The 24070-nt window shown below is 37.9% G+C and overlaps 1 protein-coding gene across 6 annotated transcripts in view; it reads left to right on the top strand.

Annotated features, from left to right (window-relative positions):
* SPOCK3 (SPARC/osteonectin, cwcv and kazal like domains proteoglycan 3) overlaps positions 1 to 24070 on the top strand; it is a 585918-nt gene that overhangs the window by 220002 nt on the left and 341846 nt on the right. For 5 of the 6 annotated variants that reach the window (XM_046940441.1, XM_046940440.1, XM_046940439.1 and 2 more), the window contains exons 5-6: positions 15762 to 15843; positions 16587 to 16728. The exons of the other annotated variant lie outside the window; for it this stretch is intronic. The gene's annotated coding sequence lies outside the window, so the exon portion shown is untranslated. The remainder of the gene's footprint in view (positions 1 to 15761; positions 15844 to 16586; positions 16729 to 24070) is intronic. 6 annotated transcript variants of the gene reach the window in all.

The following is a 24070-nucleotide window of genomic DNA, read 5'->3' as shown; positions in this document are numbered from 1 at the left end:
TTTATTGATGGGGTAGAACACTTTTTCTGTCATTAGACTGGCCTGAATGACATCTTGAAGGAACACAAAAGTAAGGAACCACAAATCCGGTTTTATCAAGGGAAGACTGATAATCAAACTTAAATCTAGCTCAGCATTAGGGCAACCATTGTGTGATGGTGGTGGTGGCTGCGCAGACCTTGCTTATAATCTATTAAGCCTGCTTGGGTATAAAAACCTGTGGTTTCATCTTTCAGTGCAAAAATACCTGAACACTGAACTGGGGATAAGAGATGAAAGCACAGTGTAGAGCTTTTTCTGATGTGACTTACCTACTGGATTTCTTAATTTGCTTTTTTTAACATACTCTTCTTCAGAACTCACCTTTTAGAGTTTCAGTAAGTATTTGCACAGTGAGATTGAACTTTGTTTGGTGCTACTCCAGAAATAATTAAGAGTGAATAAGCAGGTTATGACTAGGAAGCCTGCGCAAGTATGTCTGAGAGATCCAGCTGTAGTATTTTCTCTCCAAAAAGGAAGGAGAATGTGTAATCAAAAGACTGGGGGGGGCTGGGGGGAGGAGTTTCTGCTTTAGTAAGTTCTTTGGAGTTATAAGAAATTAATTGTGCTTCTATAACTTGTTATTTAAACATGCTTTGTCTCCAAGTATAGTAAGACGAGGAATCTCTTATAGCTTAAACCCCTCTCTGAATCAGTTGATTTATATTTATGAAAGTAGTAAAACATAAAATAATGGCACATTCAGAACTATTATCTTGTTTACAAGTACATAGTATTTTCCAAAACACTCTGGACCTTTAAGTAGACTGTACATGAAGGGTGATGTATCTTTTAAAATTTTAGGTAGAGACTTACAGAAAGTCTCCATGACCATAACAATGTAATAAGAATGTTTTTATTACGGAGCATTGACAGCATATAAACAAGTTGCACATGTAGCAAATGCATCCTTCTATTAATGAATAGGTGAAGTTGTAGGAAAAAAAAGTGCAACTGTCTATACATATAAAAACAGAATATTTCATTTTCTAAGGAGACAAACTGGAAATAGTATAAAAAATCGTTAAAATTCTGCCTACAGATAATTTTTAATAGTTGTACCCAGAGCACTTGGAAAATAGTTGTGACTAAAATAAAAATGTAGCTTATAGGTTTGAACAAGAAAGGTCAGGAAGGATGAATGTAACTTCAGTGTTGCTTAGGTGTGTGGAAGAAGGCACCTTATTGGAGTGGGGTACTCCAGCAACACATTAGACTTGACAACTTGACTCCAGTGCACTGAATATTATCGGACTGCTTCAGTAATTCCCCACATACATACACTGTATGCATCTCTGCATCTGAAAGGCTATTGCAAATAAGTTCTGAAGGGGCACCTAGAGAAAATTACTTCAGTAAGGGCTTTTTTTTTTTTTTTTTGTCCTACAATCATGAACCAAATCATTCTCTTCTGTGTATGCCATACAAAAAGAAAAACAACTTTCAGTATTCCTGATACATGATACTAACTTAAGGTAAGTTAGCTAGGATGTGAGCTTGTATGCTAAAAAGACTTTAAAATAGTTGAAAGGAGATTGTCTCTTCATGTAAGGAAAACAGTAGATGATTTTTGAGCATAATTTTAAAGGTCGGTGGTAGAAAGCAACTTACTCAAGGCAAAATATCACAGAAAGCAGTTTCAGTTCAGCGTGAGAACATCTTCAGCAGAAGACAATTGCATACTACTCTTTAACTTCTTGCATGTGGGTTGGTGTGTTACTAGAATGTTTCATTCTCTTTTAAGAAGCTGATCTTGCACAGAAATCCTTTACCTAGATCATCCTGTTTTTTTTAAAAGAAGCACTCCTGTCTAATTATTTTTTCATACAATCTCGAAGATGGCATGGCTCCCTGCCTTTGACCTTCCTGCTTTTCAGAGGAAGGGAAAAAAATAAAAATGGGATAATGAAATGAAGAATTTGCCTTCTGAACAGCTTTCTTTAGGAGATATGAAACTCAAGCCTAAAAATCCAGCTGCACAGGTACTTTCTCTGAAATAGGCCAATATGGGATGCAAAGCCAGAGTAACCACGATTTTTTTCCTACTTTCATCTCCCTCATTCTAGTGTGAAACAGACGGGCATGACATATCTAGCTACAGCTGTTTTAATTTATCACTGTACCTTCAGCTGCATACTAAGGAATCCCATGTGGCAACAAAAAGGTTCTAGACTGGATCGATGGGCCAAGGCAAACTGTATGAGTTTCAGTAGGGCCAAGTGTCAGGTCCCGCATTTTGGTCACAACAACCTCAGGCAGCCCTACTGGCTTTGACAGGAGTGGCTGGAAAGCTGCCTGACAGAACGGGACCTTGGTGTACTGATGGACAGTCAGCTGAATATGAGCCAGCAGTGTGCCCAGGTGGCCAAGAAGGCCAATGGCATCCTGGCTTGTATCAGGAATGGTATGGTGAGCAGGACTAGGGAAGTCATCCTGCCTCTGTACTTGGCTCTGGTGAGGCCCCACCTTGAGTATTGTGTTCAATTTTGGGCACCTCGGTACAGAAAGGACATGGAGGTGCTGGAGCAGGTCCAAAGAAGGGCAACAAGGCTGGTGAAGGGCTTGGAGAATATGCCCTACAAGGAGCAACTGAAGGAACTGAGGCTGTTTAGTCTGGGGAAAAGGAAGCTGAGGGGAGACCTTATTGCTCTCTTGCAGTATCTTAAAGGTGCTTACAGCGAGAGCAGGGTTGATCTCTTCTCACTGGTGACAGGTGACAGGATGGGGGGAAGTGGCCTCAAGTTGTGCCGGGGGAAGTTTGGGTTGAATATCAGGAAACACTTCTTTACAGAAAGGGATGTTAAGCACTGGAATAGGCTCCCCAGGGAGGCTGAGTCACCATCCCTCGATGTGTTTAAAAACCATTTGGATGTGCTCAGGGACGTGATTTAGCAGAGGGTTGTTAGAGTTAGGGTAGTATGGCTATAATGGTTGTGGTTGGACGTGATGATGGACTTGAAGGTCTTTTCCAACCTGAGCAACTCTGATTCCTCTCTGATCTGTTTCACTGTGTATTATTTGCTGGACGTGACCCTTTTTTTTGGTATGAGTCCATATTTACTTTTGTGTGATTATCTGTCTGGGAAGTAAGTGTGTAGGGTAAGGATTTTTCCTTCTACTTTGCCTATAAGACGTTTGCATTACTATACTTCTGTTGTTTATTCACCTTTAGATTCTGCCACAGAAACAGGAAAAGATCTGTAGAGAAACACCTTCCGGCTATAATTAGATTTCAACTGTACCAAGATAAAAGGTGTAGCATAACTCAGCCAGTATGGAAATAGTTTAGAAAAACTTCAGTGTATGAAATCTGCACTACAAACCTGTCCACATTCAGGAAAAAAAAAACTGAAACCAGGGCATGAAAGGTACTTCTCGGGTAATGAATTAATGAGGACAAAACGAGCAAATGCTGAAGACGTGTTTAAAATACATGCCTTTCTGCAAATCTTCAGCTGGGTTAGGTTGAAGAAGTGGTAATTGAGGGAGAAGGTACCATTTTTCCTCATATTGTGAGAATGAGACATGCAGATAACAATGCTGTTATCTAAAGCCTTAAATGAGGCTTAGGGAGGGGTTGGGCCAGGTTCAACCCCTTCCACTGGCACAGGTGAATTCTTTCTCCTATGTTCCCAAGACTGGCTGTGTCCCTTCACCAGGTGCTCAGTCACTGGTTCAGGCTGTGACTTAGCAATTCCCATATAGAAATCAACAAAACTTAAATCTAATCTTAATAGCCTTGAAACAAAATGGAGAAAGGCAGTGGAAGGTAAGACGATGCCTTGGTGAATTAAACAGTCAGAATTAAGATAACGGCATGTATCTATTCAGCAGTAAGAGAAGAGGAAAAGTGAAACAGAAGTGTAGAAACTGCACTTACAGAGCTCCAATGGCACTGAATGAAGGGCATAAGGAGAAAAGGTGGGATGGAAAACAGAACATGAAAGTTATCTGAGAATATACAGATGTTCATAAAGCTGAACCTTCTTGTGCACTGAACAGTCCTATACAAAATTCACAGATGAGCTGCCACCCTTGCCTCTGCCTCCCTGTTAAACAAGGAGAGCTATCTCAAAGCAGCTGAATCAAGGGGTTATGAAGCTAATGTTGACCATGTTATCTTTCAGTTGCTGGATAAAATTCAATTGGCTATGATTCAATGGATAAAATTTCAATTGAATTCATTGGTTCTTATTTTCATTTTTATTTTGTTTGTATTGTTTTTTTTTTTCCTCACCAGTTGGTTAACCTTTGTTAGGCAACCCAGCAATATCACGGTAATTAAGTGACAGCAGTGAGTACTGAGTGTTTTAGTGTGCTGAGAGGAACTCTGCCCATTTGCAGTTTGGACACTAGCAACTAGAAGTGCAGGGAGAAGGCTGTAACTGTTCCATCTGTTCTATTCTACTGAATGGTGAGTGTCAGCATCTCTATCTCTGTTCCAGGCAAGGGGTTCATGCTGCCTTATTCCTACTTGGATTTCCCTTTGATCAGCTTTCTTAGTAAAAGCACTGGTGAGAGTCCTTGTTCATGAAAGCAGCCTCTAGACTTTGTGCTCCACTGACTTTCTTTGCTTGTTGTTATAACATGTAGGTGGCTCCAAAAGTATTGCCTCCTACTTATTTGGTGTAGCTTTCACAGAAATACAATGAGTACAATAACATTATTTGATAGAGTAAGTTCTCAGTTTCGAAGCACTGTTTTATCACCATAGTCACCATGTTGCAAGCAGAAGAAGCTTGTGGTTCACTATATCGATCTCAATCCCTCTGAATTAAGACTTGAAAAGGAGTAAAAGCGTTAACTGAGTAGGAGTGTGCCTTTATTTGTTAAAAGACAGGAGAACATGATAGGAAAAAGAGAGGAAAAAATAAAGAGGAGCAAGTCATAGAATCATAGGATGGCCTGGGTTGAAAAGGACCACAATGATCATTGAGTTTCAACCCCCCTGCTATGGGCAGGGTTGCCAACCGCTAGACCAAGCTGCCCAGAGGCAGTGCTGTGTATCCTGTGATCCTGAGGGTTTGTTGTTCTTCTGGGGTAATTGAGGATGATGTGGGAAGTGTGCCACCTGCTGTGGGGTTGGCAAATACCTTTTATGCCACGCGATGGTCCCTTCCACTTGGCCAGGAGCTGTTGCCAGCTGAGTGTCCAGTGTCGTGTGCTGTGCACGTGCCATACTTTTCTCCCTCTCCATTGTGGTTGTGGAGGGTTGTGATTACGGGGGGAGGAACCTGAGACCTTGTTCTGAGGCCCTCACAGAGTTGTTAATGTTTTATTTGGCTAGTCACCCCTCAGCTGCAAGTCTACCTCTTAACCAATCAGAAAGAGAGCAAGAATTCACGATGTTACAGTTCTGTACAGTGTTGTCACAGTGTCCAAGATAAAAAGAAATGTGTTGCTTTATTCCCACACGCCACCATGGCTGGGTGTTTTTGCCAGTGATGGACAAGAGCCTGCATGCCACTCTTGTGAAAATTTGCATGGCTCTCTGGAATGTGACTTGACTTTCACGTTGCTGTCACCATTGCTGAAACACAGCACCCACCACACCGCTGTGTTCACATCTGCTGTTTGGTCCCCAGAAACGTTCAGCAAATGTTGATGAATGTTAATGGGTGTATTTTTTCTGCATGGAGGAATTCAGTTCCACACCTTTGCTTCATGCACATTTCTGTGTCAGACGCCATCCAGTCAGATTGCCTCTCTGCTGCCAGCTGTCCCAGGGCAATAAAGTTTAATGGAATATTGTGGGGGAAGGTTCAACCTGTGCCGCTGTACCACCAATATCTGCCTCTGAAGTCATGAGCCAACGTAATTAAATCAGAAGCATTACTTTTGGAGTAACCCTCATATTTGGACCAAAACCTTTTTGTGTACTTCAAGAAGTCTATAAGGAGACACAAGTGAACTCTGTGTTTGGCACATGCATAGCTGATGATGTTCAACACAGTACCTTCAGTTAGAGATGCATATATTTTTGTATTTACACAAATTCCTTACTGACTGAACATACCTCCTCCGCTTCATTATTTTCATTCCATCTTTCCCTTGAAACTATTTCTTACACACAAACACGTCTATGTTTAGACTAGTACTTATTCCCATTTTGATAGCATCTTTAGAAATGAATCAGTTTAGAAAGAAGAGGGAGAGAGCAGTTGGGATGATGGGTTTTTAGTGGTTATCATCTGTGTATTTAAAAAGTAGCTAATGAGAAACTAAAGAACAAACTATGGTGAGACATCAAAAGCACAGAATACAAAATTGATGGTGATAGCCTGAGAAGTAAAGATGGGGAAAGGAGGAAAATGTTCTTTTCAGGCATAATATATATTAACACAATCGACTTTTAAGTAATTGTCTTTGTAGAGGGAGTAGGCTGAGCATCTGTGAGTCACTTTCTACCAAGCGTGGTAGGATTAAAATAATGGAGAATTTTGAAAGGGTAACATAGATACTACAGAGAGAACATCCTTAATTTAGGGTGCATTTTTCATTGTACAGAAGTGCAGATTATTACTGGTGAGGAAAAAGAGAATGCTACTTAGATAAATAGAAGGAATGAAGTGTGAAATAATCAGCCTCACAATGTCCAGTCTTTTCACGTGGTAAACAGCATGTTTCCTTCTTCATTATATCAAAGGAAGGTAGCTGTCATCTGAAAATTATAACTGCTTTGCAAGACAGTAGAAGGATTAGTCCTATAGATCATACTCAGCTCCTGTGCAAGCGGAAAGTGCCTTGAGTAAGGCTGGGTTGCTAAAAGAGTGTTGCAATTTAAAATAATTAAAAGATCACTTATTATACTGGGCAGTTGCAATTTTGCATCAAATTAACACCATAAACTGATTGTTTCCTGTACTGTTGGGTCAATTACGATGAAACAGACCTTCCCACTAATCATCTTCAGAGATGTGTGTTTCTTAAAGCGGGAAAATTATTTGATGATTTTGGTTATTCATGTTATGACAGCGCCTATGGGCTACAGTATGGGTGGACTTTCTAATTATTTTGTTCCTATTAGCACAAATCCAGCTTTTCTTGTGTTTTGTCCAAATGCTCTTGATTTAGTTATGATTTAAGATGAAAAGGCTGGAAGCCCTTGAAGTTTATTTATTTCATAAAATAAAGCTTATTACCCAGCTGCCATTCTACACAACTGGTGTTTTAGTACCTATCACCTGTAAAACTTACATCATATAATAGTTGAAAAATAGTGCAGAGAAGGCTGTAGCAGATACCTTGTTCTCAGCAGACAGTGCTTATGGAAGAGGAGGGTTATTAAGTCTCTCAGGCTGGGTGTTATGGTATAGCTCATGTCTAGCTGGTCGGTTTTATTTGAGTGGGTTATCTGAGTGCTTCCCACTGTCTTATAATATATGCTACCAATCATGTACAACTTATGAATGGGAAACACTAGTTTGCCTTTCCATAGCTGGAGAAGTAGGAGAGGACTCACCCCACAGCACTCTGGGAGCTGAAGGGACCCCAAATCCATAGTGTGTGAAGCTCTTCCTCTCCGCTGCAGCAGGGCTCTTAATGTTGGAATGGGTGAGAAGAGAAGAATGAAATGAGAAATGTGTAGTTTACATGGAGGAAAGGTGACCTGGGCCTTCAGTAGGTAGCTTCTTCACAACAGTACCTCGATCACAGCTGTAGTGTGCACTTGAAAAATGCTGTCAGAAGAGTTTGCGGTTAGCCTTGACAGTATGAAGAGTTGAGAAGAAACTCCTCCTGGATTTATCAGACCAAAAATTTTAAAAACAAACATAAAAAACCCAACAAAACGCCAACAAACTAGTAGTCCAATAGGAACTGAGATAATTGCTTCTGTATTTCACTTTTGTCATCCTTCAGAGCCGCAAAGTGCTAAGAAATGGCAGCATTAATGTTCCCAGTAAAGCTGAATGGAAACTGACTCTGTTTCTAAGGAGGAATATCCACTGCAGTAATACTGCTATAAAGTAAGCTCTTGGAATTACATTTGTGGAGTTTATACCTGAACCCAAAGAAGCTGAATCCTCTCAGTGTTCCCTTCTGTGTCCATATTTTAACACTTTTGATGCTGATATTACTCTAATTTTATAGGCTTGAGGGAACAGCTGAATGAGTTTGAGTGCTTTCACAAAACAGGACTTTACTTTTAGGCCAAATGAATGTGATCCAGAAAAAAATGTAGACCTGAACTTAGTAATTACCTAGTTTCAAGCAGTGAATATGTGCTCGGTGGAGGGAAATGAGTTGGAATTCTTACTTTGTCTGTTACTGGATATGCAAGAATTTGTTAGTCTGTTGCATATTTTGCTTGGATTGATACATCGGTATGTGAAAAAAAATTATGCAGAAAGCAATAAAATATACAGAATATCAGTTATTGTTTTGTACATAGCAAGAACGTAATTAACTGCATATGGTTATTAGCAACTTACTGCAAAATGTTGTTAGTGGAGAGACAGAAAGTGAAGATTCATGTACTTTATGGGAAAAATGCCTCTTTAATCTTCATTCTGTACAGCATCTAGCACTAACCTTGACTGTGCCTTGCAGGCATGTCTATTAAATTGTGTCATTGCCTTATGCTAGTAGTCTTGGTTTTTCAGTAGACCGCAGTTGATAGTAGCAAGATGATCAAAAGATCTGTCTAATTCTCAGTTGTTCTTGTATTTGAATTACTTTAAAACTTGGGTTAAGTTAAAGGGACTCGTTAGGCAAAGGATGTGGCAAGAGAGATCTTCTGGGAGAGAGCTGTGATGTGCTCTTCTACATTATCTGTTCTCCTGTCTGTGTCACTGTGGGAATGAGTGATCATGAGTTGAAATGAGCCAAGTGCACAAATGATTTACTGAAATGTTGCTAGCCTTGTTCTACTGTTTTTAGCTATTAAAACAGAATGATCGAGACTTCAGTGCTATTGGTTTATTTGCCCGTTTGTTCCTAAACAAAAGGAACACGAGCACAGTAAATAACTTCCTGCTGCTGGAATATTTTCAGGATACAATGACTTGTTATCGTATTAGTTTCCTTAGTTTAAAAGAGAATAGTCATTCTGTATCTTCATGAATTTATGAGCAGATTATTGCTCTTATGCGTGTACATTTCTTTGTCTGCAAGGCAGGGTAATCAACAACACAGCAGATTAATAAATAAAATTCCTTACAGAACTACTTTAAACCTCACTGCGTGTGGTGGGCAGGGAAAATAAAATAAAGTAAAATAAAAACAAAGCAAAATCTGTCTAAAGGCTCTAAGCCATCATATCCTCGAGTCTTGAAGAGGAGATGGTGTAATTTAGAAGTTCATCTACCTACATTTAAAAAAAATGTTTTATATCTGCTGATGTTCGTTGGACAGCTTTCTGTATGTTAAGGCTATAATTAATTGACATGATCTTGTCTTCTGGACACAGTTATATTTCTTGTATTATATTATTCTATGCTGAAGATCTGTGTTATCTCCTGTGCAGATACTCAGATTGAAGGCAAGATTAATACCATCATTTTTAGCCACCGTAAATCAGAATACATTTTTCCAGCTTTTGAAAATGATCTTGAAGCAATTTGTTAGCAGAGCTCCAATCAGATAGTGCTAACCTGTAAGGCATACCACGATGCTTTCAGAGGAGAAAACGTTGCAGTTCACCCCAAAGGTGACGATATTTCAATGCAATACATTGTTTTTCATTGTGTTATCGTATCTGTCAAGCTTTGAATCTATATTGGAGACTTTGCAAAGGATGAATCTCTGCAGACGTGGTTCATTGCCATTTATAGCAATATGCCAAACGGCATGTGCTCTGTTAGACATTATCAAAGAACATTTCCCATGTTTAGCTGAAAAATCAAAAGCTTCTATTAATTGTTTTGACTTCCTGGGCTTGTCTAAATGGGACCATCCTGAAACAGCAAAGCAGCATTCCTGCAGCAATGGCAATGCTTCATCTTTTCTAGCATGAAGCGCCTGGACCACCTTGTGTTGTGATCAGAGTAAATCAGTGAACTCAACATTGTCGTAAAATGGTTTTAACAGCTTTGTTACCCTCAGAGTTTTGCTGTTTTGAAGGTTTGATCGTCATGCAAATTGAACCTTACTGAGTGTTCTGCAGATTTCTGGTGTTGGCAGACTCTAGAGTTAACTGCAGCTTTAATAAGTAGAATTCTTATGTCCTTAGAGAATACATGAGAATGATACATGAATGATCTTTAACCTTGAAAGTGGTAAACTGTCCTTTGAATATAAAGAACATCTCAACACTTGTCTCAACTTATTCAGTCTTTTCTAAATCTCTCTATGCATATGTGTGTGTGTGTACATAAAAGTAAACTTCATTTATTTTTATCTATTATTATGCATTGACACAAAGAGATTCGTTTTAGAAGTTATATAACAGGAATATACTTGCATCCTTGCACTGAAGTGAACTGCCTATGCATCTATAAGGAACAAGATGCTGTGTCAGTTGCTTTACTGAATGTGTTGGTTGAGCTAAATTAACTTCAACAGGGGACTTTAAACCAGAAGGTATATAAGCAAGACATACTCAACTTTTTGAGACCAAATGACTGCTGCAGGTTTTCAAAATACTCATTCTCTACTGTAACCTCTACCATTGGAATTTCTGTTTACGGTGTGGGCAGAAGCTTAGACCAGTGCTAAGTAAATGTCATTAATCAACTTGTTGCATCAGTTGCTGATTCAGTTTTAGCTGTCCTAGAAGTAGTTCATTCCAGATTAATACTTTCTCTGACTCTGCTTCTCATGAGAGACTCTAATATAGGCTGTGTCCTTACACGTTCAGGACAAATGAAGGGAATTGTATTTGTCTCGTTCTCTCACTTTAAACCGTGCTTCTCCCACTCCAAGCTTTCCTGGGAAGGCTTGTCTCAGCCGTTAAATTGGTCGTTAAAAGAACCGCTGTATAAATCTCAATATAAGTGCTTGTATAAGAACTGCCAGACAGGAGTGAAATTTTGAGACTTCCACTTCCCAGATTTCTCAGGGAATTTTTGCTGGTTGTCTTAGGGAGGGTTGACAAACTATGGAAAAGGGCCCAAAGTTTCCTCTTTCAGAAGCTTCCTTCTTTTTCTGAATTTGACAGTGACTTTCATTTTGTATTTGGCTACGACAGTATTAACCCCTAGAAACAGTAATGAAAAATTTACTTATGTATGTCGAATTCAGGGTATAGTGAGAGGTATCTGGAATCAAGGCCTTTCCAATGGACAGTAGCTAACTTCCTGGCAGGTCAGTGAGCTGGTGTGCAAACACTGAAGATCAAGGCCTTTCTTTCCTCCAGAAGGTTTTCCTATGGTCTTTTTGTCTACTGTGTTCATATTTTTACACTGATTAAGGCAAGGCTGTAAATAGAAAAGTAGTAGTCGTCATATTTGCATAGCTTTACAGAAGAGAAAATGAGAGTAAGCAACGAAAATGGGAGGTAAATAGTGGGATGCAAAGAGATAACAGAGGTCTGCAAGAAGATTGTAGAAGCTACTGTGCTGTTGGCTGGCACTTCTGGACTGAGCCGAGTTGACTTCTGGAAAATGACTGCGATGGAGGAAAGGGAACCAAAGTGTTCACAGTATAGCCTTTTGTTTTAAACTTGCATAAAACTATATTCTAGATGAACAGTTCTAATTCAAGCAATTCAAAGATAATCTTTGAAAGTTTCAGTGTTGTTGTGGAAATTAGGTTATTCCTAGGCTTACGCTGTGTCTTGCAAGTTGACCTTTTCTATTACTTGGAATTACTTAAGAGCAGTGTCACTAAATCTTATGCATATTTAATAGACTTAGCCCTTGGGTTTATTGTGACATGGGTCCCTGAAGTTTTGCAATACATGTTGCTAGAGGGTGAGTGCAGGAAAATAATACCAAGGCCTAAGCATCCTGATGCCCTTACATTTTGAAACTGCAGGAATCTGAAACAGGTCTATATATTCCTAGTACTGAATGTTGGATTTGAGGATTTAGATTTCGGTTTTAAACTGGGAATGAAAGATAAACTGTATCTCATATCAAGCGATGACAGTACCTTCCACTGGATGCTTAAAATGTTTTCTCTGTGTATTTTCATGCAAATAGCCTGCAATGGTTATTTCCCTTTGGTTGTTTCTTCTTTATTTGTTATTTGTTTGTTTCCCCCTATAGTTTTGTTTCATTTTAAAAGTTAATTCCAAAGCACGGTCTGGCATTGGTTTCAACATGAGATTGGAAAGGAATAGTAATTCTGACTCCTGGCTACTTCTGCTGCTTCCACTGACTTAATAGAATAAGCTCAACTAGTATGATCAAATGTTGCCTGATCTGTAAAGTTATTTATAGACACATACGAGGAAAGGGTGGAAAAAAAACCAACAAATATTGATCTTACTCCTACAGTTTTGTAGAAACTGTCTCTATATGAAATAGCACCTTGAGAAGATCATTGGAATTAATATTTAGAAGAAACACCATATGTTTTGCTGTCCTAGGGCTAAATTTTGGAAGTGGGGATTTTTGTGTTTGTATTTTGTATTTAGTATTCTTGTTTTGGAAGCTATAAGAAGTGCCTTTTAACTGAAGACAAAGCTCACTTTTCTGTCACTGAAAACAGTAGCTGAACAGATCTCTGATAAACTCAGCATGTGCGTAATAATCCTCTGGAAAAGACAACATGCTGGAGGCCCAGTGTTTGCGTAAAGTAGAGAGGATATACTCATTTCTGTAGAAGGAACCATTCTGTTTCCTATAAGTACAGGCAGCTGTGAGTGTGGGTTTAATTCCCCTCCATGCAAATACTGCTGTGCTCAAAGCATCCTTGAACAAACATGTAAATGATGCCCTGAATAGTCATGATTGTTCAACTTTAATTCCTATTAGCTAATCAAGGTGATGTGGGCAAATACCCTGCTGAGAAAATATTCTGGATATAATGGGTGAATATCAGTGGGACATTTGGCACTGTTCCTGTACAACTGCAACACTGGATTCAGAGGCTTATTGGAAGAGTTGACATTGATTCAATGTCTGCTTATGTATGTGAGGTTTGCTATGTTACTTTATATGACCTATTACTCTGTGTAATGATACTCGGTGTAGCGAGTGGAGTTCTGTATTGTACATATGAGGCTTGCAAAAACATAATTGTAAAGAAACAGCTGATGTTTGACTCATAAGGCTATACATTTGACAATAAATCCAGTGTTTAAGTAGACCATTTAATCACTGTCGTGTATCACTAAAAGAATCCTCTGTTATGTGTGTTTGGACAAATGACCTGTAAGTAAGAAGATTGCTAAGTAGAGAAGAAGCAGGTATTAAGACCTCCATTAGCTGAAATGAAATTTCTTAAAAATATTCAAACTGAGGCATGGCTGCAATTTTGAGCACCCTAGTCATGTTATTTTGAGGCAACTCCTTTTTTGTTGTCTAGAAAGAGATTTGTGTCTCTAAGATGGTGGAGCAGTTGAGCTCTAGCTATTACCAGGGAGTTCAAAATGGAGGCAATCTGTTACACGTAATAAACAACCCTCCTTATTGTCTTACTGTCTTATGCCATGGTATCTAACCTAGCCTCTAGCTTGCACAAAAAAAAAAAAAAAAAAAAACCAGCAGTGGATACAAGAAAATGAGCAATCAAGAAAGAGATATATGAACATATGCAACGTTCATTCCCGGCCTTCCGAAATATTTTGTAGGGCATGCAAAAAACAGCTTTGAAGAAAAGGCATCTAAGTTACAGTAAGAAAGTGTAAGAGACAATCATCTAGAAAATTGCAGCTTTTTCTACAATGACAACTCTGTCAACACGATAACCACAGAGAGATTAAAATGCAAACTTATCTGCATGGGACAAAAATGCACATGTTTATGATGTCTGTGTCTTAACTACTACATTTTTAGGAACAGATGAAAGTCAGATCTCTAAGTCAAGTTCATGTAATTCTCTGTAGAGATTTTCTTAGTTCCTTTCTGTTCATTGACAGGATTTTCAAGGAAGAGAAGTATTACTTTCTTCTTAATCTGGGTCTCTGTGGAATTACCTACACGCTTGTATCATGTCCTCAGTACAACATGTCCCATATGGAAAGCTGAGGAAAGGAGTGATGCTCGTATTTCATTGATACAGTATGTTGTTCTTATCTTTTTAAATAGTCTAAATACAATGAATCTTCAAATTGGTGTCAAGACGACTTATGAGAAGGTTGATAAAGCTTTGGGATTTCATTCTCTGCCTAAGAGATGCCACACTGAGCGAGTGGCTTAACATCTTTATATTTGCCACAGACTGTGAATTAAGATAGAAAGTAATCTCATCTCTGAATACTTTTATAGATATTCAGTATTGGTGGCATTTGATTCGTTATTACCAAGAGATTTATTTGCGGATTCTTGTTGCCTGGACAACAGGAATGGTCTGCAGAATACAAAATTTGGAAGGCTGGCCACACTTTCACTCTCTGGTTTCATGCAGGAGAAAATGAAATACATACCCACTTGCAATATGCATTATTCCAGCCTTGTAGGAGCATTATATTGTACATTAAATTACCAAAGCTCTTTGCCTGTGTGATTCTTATAAGCTTAATCTTAAATTATGTGCATTCTGGTTACTGCTTCGTAGTAGGATCAGTTTCTAGCAGATAAATATTTTGCCTGTCTCAGAAGGCAGTTTTAAACCTTGCTTGTCCCATATTCTTTTTATTCTATTATACAGCATTTGTTGAAATGGCTTTTAATTCCTTTGACTTCTGTGGCAGGCAGTCATAACAGGAGATTTGAATGAAAATGGCAGAATGAGAATGAGTAGGCTTTTAGTACTGCTCTACAAAACTGTCTAGCCACTGCTTCCTGTTTTATAGTAAGATTGGTTCAGCATAAACTGATATGGAGAAGTTTTGAAAGTGTGAATTTTATTTTTATTTTCTGATAAATGCGTACATGATTCATTTTGACCTTTAATCCAGCTACCATTGAAGTCTGCGATAATGCTGCCATCAATTCCTATAGTGCAGAAGTGGACTTATAATGAGCTACTTAACATGTCATTTATCTAAGTTGTCACAGCTTGAAAGGTGTAGGAAAAAGACTGGTAGAATAGAGTGACTGAAGGGTCTGTAAATGTAATCAAAAGAAACCAAATCTTGTGTGAGAAGCTGTTTCAGCTCGGTCTCTTTCATCTATAGAAACCTGAGAGAATTTGTTTAGTAGATTCTGGCAACAAAAACACACACTCAACTGCAGTGTTTAGAATGACCCTTCAGAATTAAACCAGACAGCTGAGTAATTTCACAGTTACGCAGATACAGTTCAGGACTTGTAAGTTCTTCAAGTTCTGTCTCAAAACTTCTGATGTAAAAGTCTTGTTTGTAGACCATTTCTGTCTTGGTATCCTTATCTATGCCGTAATGGACTCATACCTTGGAAAAGATCTGAAAATAGATGCTCTAGTATTTAAGATGTATTTTGAAAGAGTGATGATGGTGTAAAGCAAAAGCTGTATATTATGGTATTTGGTGTGTTTGAAGATTAATATGAAGGTTTTATTTACATTTCCTGTTCATAAAGTGTTCAGAATTACATAATTATATAATTTGATCTTAAACAAAAAAGTATTTTATCAAGAGTTTCTCTCAGCTTCTAAAATTAAATTTGATTAAATGCTCACAAAGAGATACTACTTAAACAAAAAAGATTTTATGTAAAAGTTTCCTATTAACTAACATTTCTTCTTGAATTAAGGGATTCTGAAAGCTGGTTCTGGAGCAGGTACAACAGCAGTAATCAAAACCTGGCCAGATCCCATCATAACTCTTCAGTCCTGGTGAATATTGAATTGTGGAGAGCTTAGCTGCATAGGCTGGCTCTGCTGCACATTTTCATGTTGTTTTTATAATAAATGAGTTGTCAGTGAATGAATCATCCAGGGTGTTATTCAGCATCTTCAGGCTTTTCCGTATCTTTTCTGTTACTGTGTATAAATATGTTAAGCACAACTGCCTGTGTTGGATCAAAACGTGTCACCTATTTGTAAAACGATGGATTAAATATCCCTCTCCTTTTTTTTTTTTTTTTTTTTTTTTTTAATTATTAATATTATTATTTTTTTGGTCCTGAGATTTTAGCCTAATTTTCTTTGGTTTCTTTCCCTTTATTCAGACGTGGTGTTCCACTACTATTGCTCTAGCACCAATTCTCTTGTCAAAATGGAATCTCTCTCCTGTCACTATCTTGTCCACTGTTAATTTAAGAATCATGTCAATTAAAATTAAGTTTTCCTTGTGTAAAAAGCATTTCTTAGGAAGACAGATCCATGGAACATTTAATACTCCAGAAGATTTTCAGGGTGGTTCATTTGCAAAATGTGCAATCCCATGTAGTTAGGACTTGCAGATATAAAGGATCTATTTATGTCTGTAGTAGTAGTAAGTACAGAACAAGACTTGTTTATTGTTCACGTTACCATGGGGTATCAGTCCCACAAGCTAATATCCTGTATCCTAGTGAGCTGAAAAGGAGGAAGGGAAGATATTTTTCTCAAAAACCAAATCTTTCCATTTTTCGCAGGCCCTGATTAAGGATAATTACATTTTCAATGGGAAGACTGCTCTGAAAAATCCTGAGAATGTGTCTTGCTACTGCTCATGCTTTTTTCTTACGTGTAAGAACAGCCTACGCTTCTGGAGGCCATTCTGAGTGAACTGTGTTGGTAGGAAATTGGCAGATGTTAGAAATCATTTTGAAAAGCAGTAACTTAAAATCTGAAGTGCTCACGAGACTACATAGGGAAGTAATTCACAGAAATCACATTTTAGGATTTGTGACTAAAAAATTATAAAAACATGGGAGGATGTAAATCAAAATCTGACAAAAATCTAAATGGGGAATGTAATATGTAGAAAATAATGTTTTTCAAGTTGAAAAGTTTCCAAGCCTTGTACTGATTTATTTATGAAACTGGTAAAGGGTGAACAAGGATCTCAAATTTAGGACAGTGAGCTCAAAGAAAATTGACATTGATTCCTTAAAGCTTGGTATCCTAAAGATTGTCTTTAAGACGGTGCTTTATCCAATTTCTCATCAGTGGGCAAAATAAATAATACACACACACAGAAAAACCCAAACAGTGCTTCCCTACTGCTAAATCCCAGGAGGATGCTGTTGACATCTGTGTATTCTGACCTTGTGTTCCTAATCCAGGTGCCTATGGGCAGAGAATGCTATTTACTAAGTTACAAAGGTTTTTTGTTTCATTTTTTTTTGTGTGTGATGTGGGCTTTTTTTTTTTCCTGTACAGAAGTTTTGGATTTACTTACGTGCTCATGTTCTTCAAGTAATGAGTAAGCCTATAAGAGACTCCTCAGATAAGTAAATATTTAAAAAATCAAGGAAAGAAAGAAAAGCTCTATTGCAGAATTGCAGAGGTAGAGATGAAAGGTAATTATGGAAGGATAGGGGCCAACTCCTTCAGGATGATTTTATCTCTAATAATATTGAACTGGGGAAATGCAACAAGAATATAAGTAAATAACCTTTTAGTTCAGTGTTCATACTTTCATACATCAATGTGTGTGTGTATGTATGTGTATATTTGCACTTAAATGTGTGTATATGTATGTATTTCCCTGCCCCTGGTTACATGATAATGCTGCGCAAAGTATTTTCTAACATATCAGAATATTTACAGATGTAATATCTTAGTGGCTCTCCTAGGCTATTATTTAATCTGTTTTACTAGACCAAAAAGAATTATCAGTCATGTGACAGAAAAATTAAACGCATCTTAAAACTAGCATTTCCAGTTTCTGATTAGAATTGTAGTCTGTTCCAAAGCTTCTTGATGTGAGATCATTTCTTTTTTGCCCAATCTCTGCATCTGACCCCTAAGGATTCTGTTGTATGTGCAGATAGGGAGGGGGAAGGTGCCTGCCTCTGACTTAATGGGATTTCGACCTTCAGAAATAATATGTAATGTTTGTCACTTGGAGCAGGAGAAAAAATATTAAAGAATGGAAATGATTTATTGTTATGCAAAGTGTATGTTCATTGCTAGTTTATACATCTGCACGTTGCTACATTTTGTGCTTCTCTCACAGCTTGAGAAAAACAAGTACTATCAGCATGTCTGTAAAAAACAAATGCATTCTTCATGGCAGCTTCCAGTGTGAGATGCTCTTCCACTTGTAGAGGCTTGCATTATCTTCAGAGTGTCTGACTCTCAGCCACCCTACTGCTAAGTGACGCAAAAGGAATCACTCACCAGCTCCCACATGCAGACAAATTCCCTTCCAGTCCCTGTAAAACCCCCATTTTATTGCTGAGCATGACATACAGTGTGAAATATCCCTTTGGCTAGTTTGGATCAGCTGTCCTGGCTGTGCCCCTCAGCTTCTTGCCCTCCCCCAACCTCCTTGCTGGCAAAGAGCTGTGAAACTATGAAGCCCTGCTCAGCATAACGCAGGCAGTGGTTACACACACAGCAGAATCCTTAGGGGTCAGGTGCAGAGATTGGTCTGGTAAAACTGTACTTAATCACTAGTTCAAAATGCATACGAGTCATACAGACTCCTACAAGTAAAGGTAAAACTCCATTCCATCCAGAGCTAATGAACTAGTAAAAGCTCTTTTCTCTTTCTGTCCACCATAGGCATGTACAGTGATGATTTCTTCTTAACTAGCAGCCCTTTCCCAATTAACCATTTCTTAACAGAATGAGATCATCCTCCCAGGATTCCTCTCAAATCTTTTTCCAATTCATGCATTTCAATGTCCTTATGTCTTTCTGAAATATTTATTTTCTTGCAAAATTTGTTCTCAAATAGACTGAACAAAATAATATTCTAATAACAAATCCACCATAGGTTCTCTTCATTAACTGTGCATGCTACTTGTCTTTGCCTTCTTCACTGACATTAAACACCTCATACTGTTTCCAGTTGTCTACACCAAAACATTGAAATTTGAGTTTGATGTAATACAACTTAAGCAGTATGATTGAGTGGTTCGTATTATTTCATTTATTGTGCATTGCCTCACATCTGACAATTCTACATTTCGTCTCCAACCCTCTCCTTCTTGCCTATGTTTTCATATGAACTCACACTATTCATAGAAAATGATGCATAAATGATGAAAACAGATAAAGTAATTTTATATTAAAATGTGAAAATATTTGCCCTGTTTAGGGCATAATTATTAAATTAACTAGGATATCTTAAGTCTGCTTAAGTCTGCTGTGGCAGATTAATAGTGCAGTGACCTTCTCTGAATTTTTACGCTACTTCTTTTTTGTGCATCTACCTCTACTTGTGCTCTTATAAGCCTGTATCAAAGTAAGTCAGTTTTTATACTGAGAATCATGCTTATCTGCATTTTGTGAATGCAGTAGTCCTATGCTGAACCGATAGAATAAAATGAAGGTGTGAAAATTTGGTTGCAGATGTGGCTGATTTATTTTATTTTTTATTTTATTTTTTATTTTATTTTTTATTATTTTTATTTTATTTTATTTTATTATTTTATTATTGTATTTTACCTGCTTTGCTGGGTGTCTTACACTGGAGAAGCAATGGCCCAGTTTTGGCTCTGCCAGGCCAAATCATCGTCTGGGCTGGGGACTGAAGGAGGACAGCACTGCCTCCCTAGGTGGCTGGGAACTGATATAAAGTGTGGATGTTGGTACTGGAATGTGGGAGACACCTTTTACAGAGGATGTAGGGAAGTCCTCAGTACGTTCATTCACATTGATCCTATATATGAACCTTTGATAATCAGTCCTTGGTTTACAGTTTCTACAGTGTTACAATCTCAGGTTTCGTTAAGATGAAGCTGGGAAAATAATTAGTATTATATAAATAAGTATTAAGAATTTGCATTTTCCCATCTTTAAATGCCTTTATTCAGGATAATATGTTACTGTAGCCATGCAGAAAAACGGAGTAAAGGATTTCAGGTTTATCTTTGAATGTTCTTCCTTCTGAAAACTGGTTTATGCTTGTAAGCTGTGCTCTACCTATATTATAGCCTATTAATATTGCTGCTAATTGGCTTTCTCCTCCAATTCTTCTTGGAGTAGACCCGAATCCGCAGAAGTTTTAGTGGTGATATATTGTATCACATTTCCACCAATGTTTAAAATCTTAACCCCGATTTCCCATAAGTTCTTCATTTGCCTGAAAAGAAAAAACTCCATTTTGCTAATGATATTAATTTTCTATTCCCTAAGAATTCAACTTTTCATCTTCTTCCCTCCTTCCCCCAACTGTATTTGCTTGCTTTTGATAAATCATACGATCTTCTGTTTCAGAAAAGACCTTTACATACAAGCTTACATTTCAGGATGAAACAAAAGCTAAAAGATATTGAAGCATATGTTTAAAGCAAGCTCTGAATTTCCCGACTCAGCAGGTTCCTAGACAGTAATGTTTTCATGTTGCTGGTCAGAGGTCACATCATTTATATACTGGTCCCCTGCCACATTGAGTTACAAGGTTTGCTGATACACCCAGATGACTTAACATTCACAGACTATATTGGATATTCATAGACTATATTGGAACAGCTCTGCCTTTGGTGCTTTTCATGCTCTTTTTTTTGCTATTATATATTTGCTGCTCCATTATAGCACGATTGCTTTACTTTTTCTTTAGAGATTTACAGCATACTAACCTCAGGCACACATCAGAGAAGTTAATGACAGAGACTGAATTTGATTTATGTCTCAAGACTATTTAGCAGATTAGAACTGTTTTTTTTCTCCTTCAGTAGCATAGAAAAGGTGATGTGCCGCTGTGACAAGTTGTATGAAGTGGGAGCATAAGCTTTCAGGGCCAGAGTTAATAAGTGGGCAGAGTCCCTTAAATCATCTTTCTCATGCACTGTTCTGATCCCTGTCTTGCTGGGTAAATTCACATCTGTGATGCAGCAGGCCACGTATCAAGCATTTTATGTAGTGTAACAGGTACATTTTACTTCCAGCCTTCCACAGGTAGGAGCCATTCTTCTTGCAAATTCAGTTGTAGATATTACTGTGGGATGCATTTCTTCTTTTATCACACAGAGAAAAACATTTTTGTTATAAACAACTTGAGCACCCAGAAACCTCTGGGGAGGGCTTGTTAGCTTGTCTGTTTGAAGTGTGCGCTCCGAGCAGACAAAGGAGGAGGAATACTCTGTACAGTTTATGCTGTATTTTGGGCGTAATTGCAGTGAAAGGTATCAGAATCACAGAATCTTATGTGTTGGAAGGGACATCTGGACTACTCAACTCCCCTGCTAAAAGCAGCTTCTCTACAGTGGTTTACACAGGAAGGCTTCCAGACAAGCTTTGACTGTCTCAAATGAGATATCTCTATGAGGTTTTTCCTGATGTTCAGATGAAATTTTCCTGTGTTCCAGTTTGTGCCCATTGTTCATTGTTCTGTCATTGGGTACTGTTGAAAAGACCCTGGCCCCATCCACTTGACTCCTGCCCATTAGATATTTGTAAGTGTTGATAAGATTCCCCCGCCCAGTCTTCCCTTCTCCAGTATTTGTCATTGGCATTTAAAAAAACTTAACTGCATAGCTATGTGACCATGTTTTTTGTTTCTATTTATTTTTAATAAACCTGGAAGTTGACTAATTTGGCATTCTCAGAAGCCATAGCAGCTCAAGCTCCTCGTGAGTGGTAATTCTGATGACATCTGGTCATTGCTGCAACTTCTGGAGGGGGAAAAAAATCACCACCTTTTGAGGTCACAAAGCGTTTTCAGAAACAGAAGAAATGGTTTGGTGCACGGTGTTGTATTGGGCCTTTTTCAGACTGCTTATAAACCAGACTGGAGTGCAAGCCTGTTTAATTAATGGGACTGAAGTTGCCTGATAGCATTATTCACATTATTCACAAGCAGCACAGTCTGTTAGCAGGGAGTATTCAGAGCACATATTTTTGTGTGTACATAAATATAAGTGGTTTCCTTCATATACTAGAAAATGGAACAGCAATTTTGGCCATTATTTTGCAAATAAATTTGCTGGGAAGATGAATACAAACCAATTACAAGTATGCCATTCTTAAGTTGTTTCTTGTTTGAAGGCTTTGCCAGTTCCGTAATTGCTCGGAAACTAATCAGTTATACAAATTGTCTTTGTTCAAATTTAACTGCTAAGCTGATTTCCTGATTATTGTCCTTTCATGTTTTCATAAAGCTTTCAGATTAACTAATTCAGAGATGATCATAGTTTTACAAGCAGTGTGGATGCATCCTCGTAAACAGTTGTTAATCATTATAATGATTGTATATCATCATAATGTATGACCCCAGTCACATCTATTTTCTTGAAATACATTATTACATTAATCAATATTTAATGCTACTTTGCACTGTGTTTTAAGGAATTACTCTCTTTACTTTTTGTTTGTATAAGGCAAATAAAATACTCGACTTAAGGACTCGCCATAGTACCTTCTGCCTAACGTTTTTGACTCTTGGAAGCAGATGGTAGAAAGTTAAAGATATTGTCTTTCGTTCAAATCCCATTTCCCACACAGCCAATGAAGCAAAATGCTCTCCCTGTATCAGTGTCAGTACCTATGGAGTGTGCTATACAGTACATTGAACTGCAAATTTTTGGGATAGAACATCTCTGTGGGGCTGTTTGTACATTTTTCTCAAGTCTTGAATGAGTTCTGCATTCAAGTCCAGTTTGATCATCAAGCTGCAAACTGATGTTTTATCTTTGGCATCATACCTGCAAACATCGTATTGTTTTGGGTTTAAAAGAGATATATGCATAAAATATTGAGAACTTGCATATATGGGTGTGCAAGTATGCATATTGCCCTTCGGTTTTGGTCTTGGTAGGCAGGCTATTGGCAGACTGTTTCTGACTGTGTGACCTTGAGAAATCCTCTTAAGGTATCTCCCCCCAGCTTCTTAAATTTTTAATAGAGATACTGATACCTATGTGCCTTACATTATGTATAAGTTGTATCTCCATTTGCAAAGTATTTTAAGGCTTCTGCATGAATGAGTTTAATTGGAAAGAAAAACAACTAACCTCTCTATCTACTGTCCTGATTGAAATCCTCTGTACTTCAGATAAAGCTGAAATATAATAGAATAACACAGAAATGAAAGTGCAGACAAAAATCTTGAGATTTCTGTGAAACGTCTCCTAATGATATATCATGATTTGAATTGGAAATGAATACATGGAGCTTTAGTCCCTTCATTCAACAGAGGTTAAGCTATTTAAATGGTTGTAACTAGAGTGAAAATTGATTGCTTCTCAAGACTGCATTCTTGATCACTATGGTAAGATGTCCCCTACAGATAAATGCAACTCTAGATGAGGTAGGATGGTATTAGCTTGTTTCTGAAAACTTTTCGTGGAAAGCATTTGCTGTTTGCCAAAAAATTCAGTTTTTAAAGCATGTTTTATATGTTGACAATTCATAAGTTTCCAGATAAATAAAAACCTGCTGAGATCTTATTTTGATATAACATCCAGATGTCTCATTCAAAACTGCGTATAGCTGTCAATATTCTCAGTCTATTCAGTAAAGCAGGCTCCCCTAAACAGAGCTTTGACATACAGCGCTACTGGATGAATACACATGTGGGGTACAAACAGAGTTCTGCCAAGTTTTGTCACTGTCTCAGTGTCTACTGCACTTCTGAAAGTAGACCTTGTTTTTCAGTGCTTGAAGATCCCCTAGGAAACTAATTTAGGTCTATTCTTTTAGAAAATATTTGTTTATTGTTTTTTAGAATAGAGGATTTACTGAGCTTAATCCAGGGGCATTTGCTGAACTAGACCCTCCACATGTGCTGCATTGGCACACGCTGCATAATACTTGAGTTCACTAAACAGTTTCACTACTCATGAGTCTTAATTCTAAACAGTGTTTTAATCTTTACAGCTTTGTAACATTACTCATGAGACTTGTGAATGTGCTTCAAGCCACGATAGATCTGAATCATGGAGTGAAATGACAAAGATTTGTTCTTACTTCTCGACCCACATTGTTTTGCATGCTTATCATAATGAAATAATTCCCAATATAT

This window comes from Gallus gallus, chromosome 4 (assembly GCF_016699485.2).
Source record: "Gallus gallus isolate bGalGal1 chromosome 4, bGalGal1.mat.broiler.GRCg7b, whole genome shotgun sequence".
In the NCBI taxonomy this organism is placed as follows: Eukaryota; Metazoa; Chordata; class Aves; order Galliformes; family Phasianidae; genus Gallus; species Gallus gallus.
Note: the sequence above shows the minus strand (reverse complement) of the source record. Positions and strands in the feature narration are given on the sequence as shown.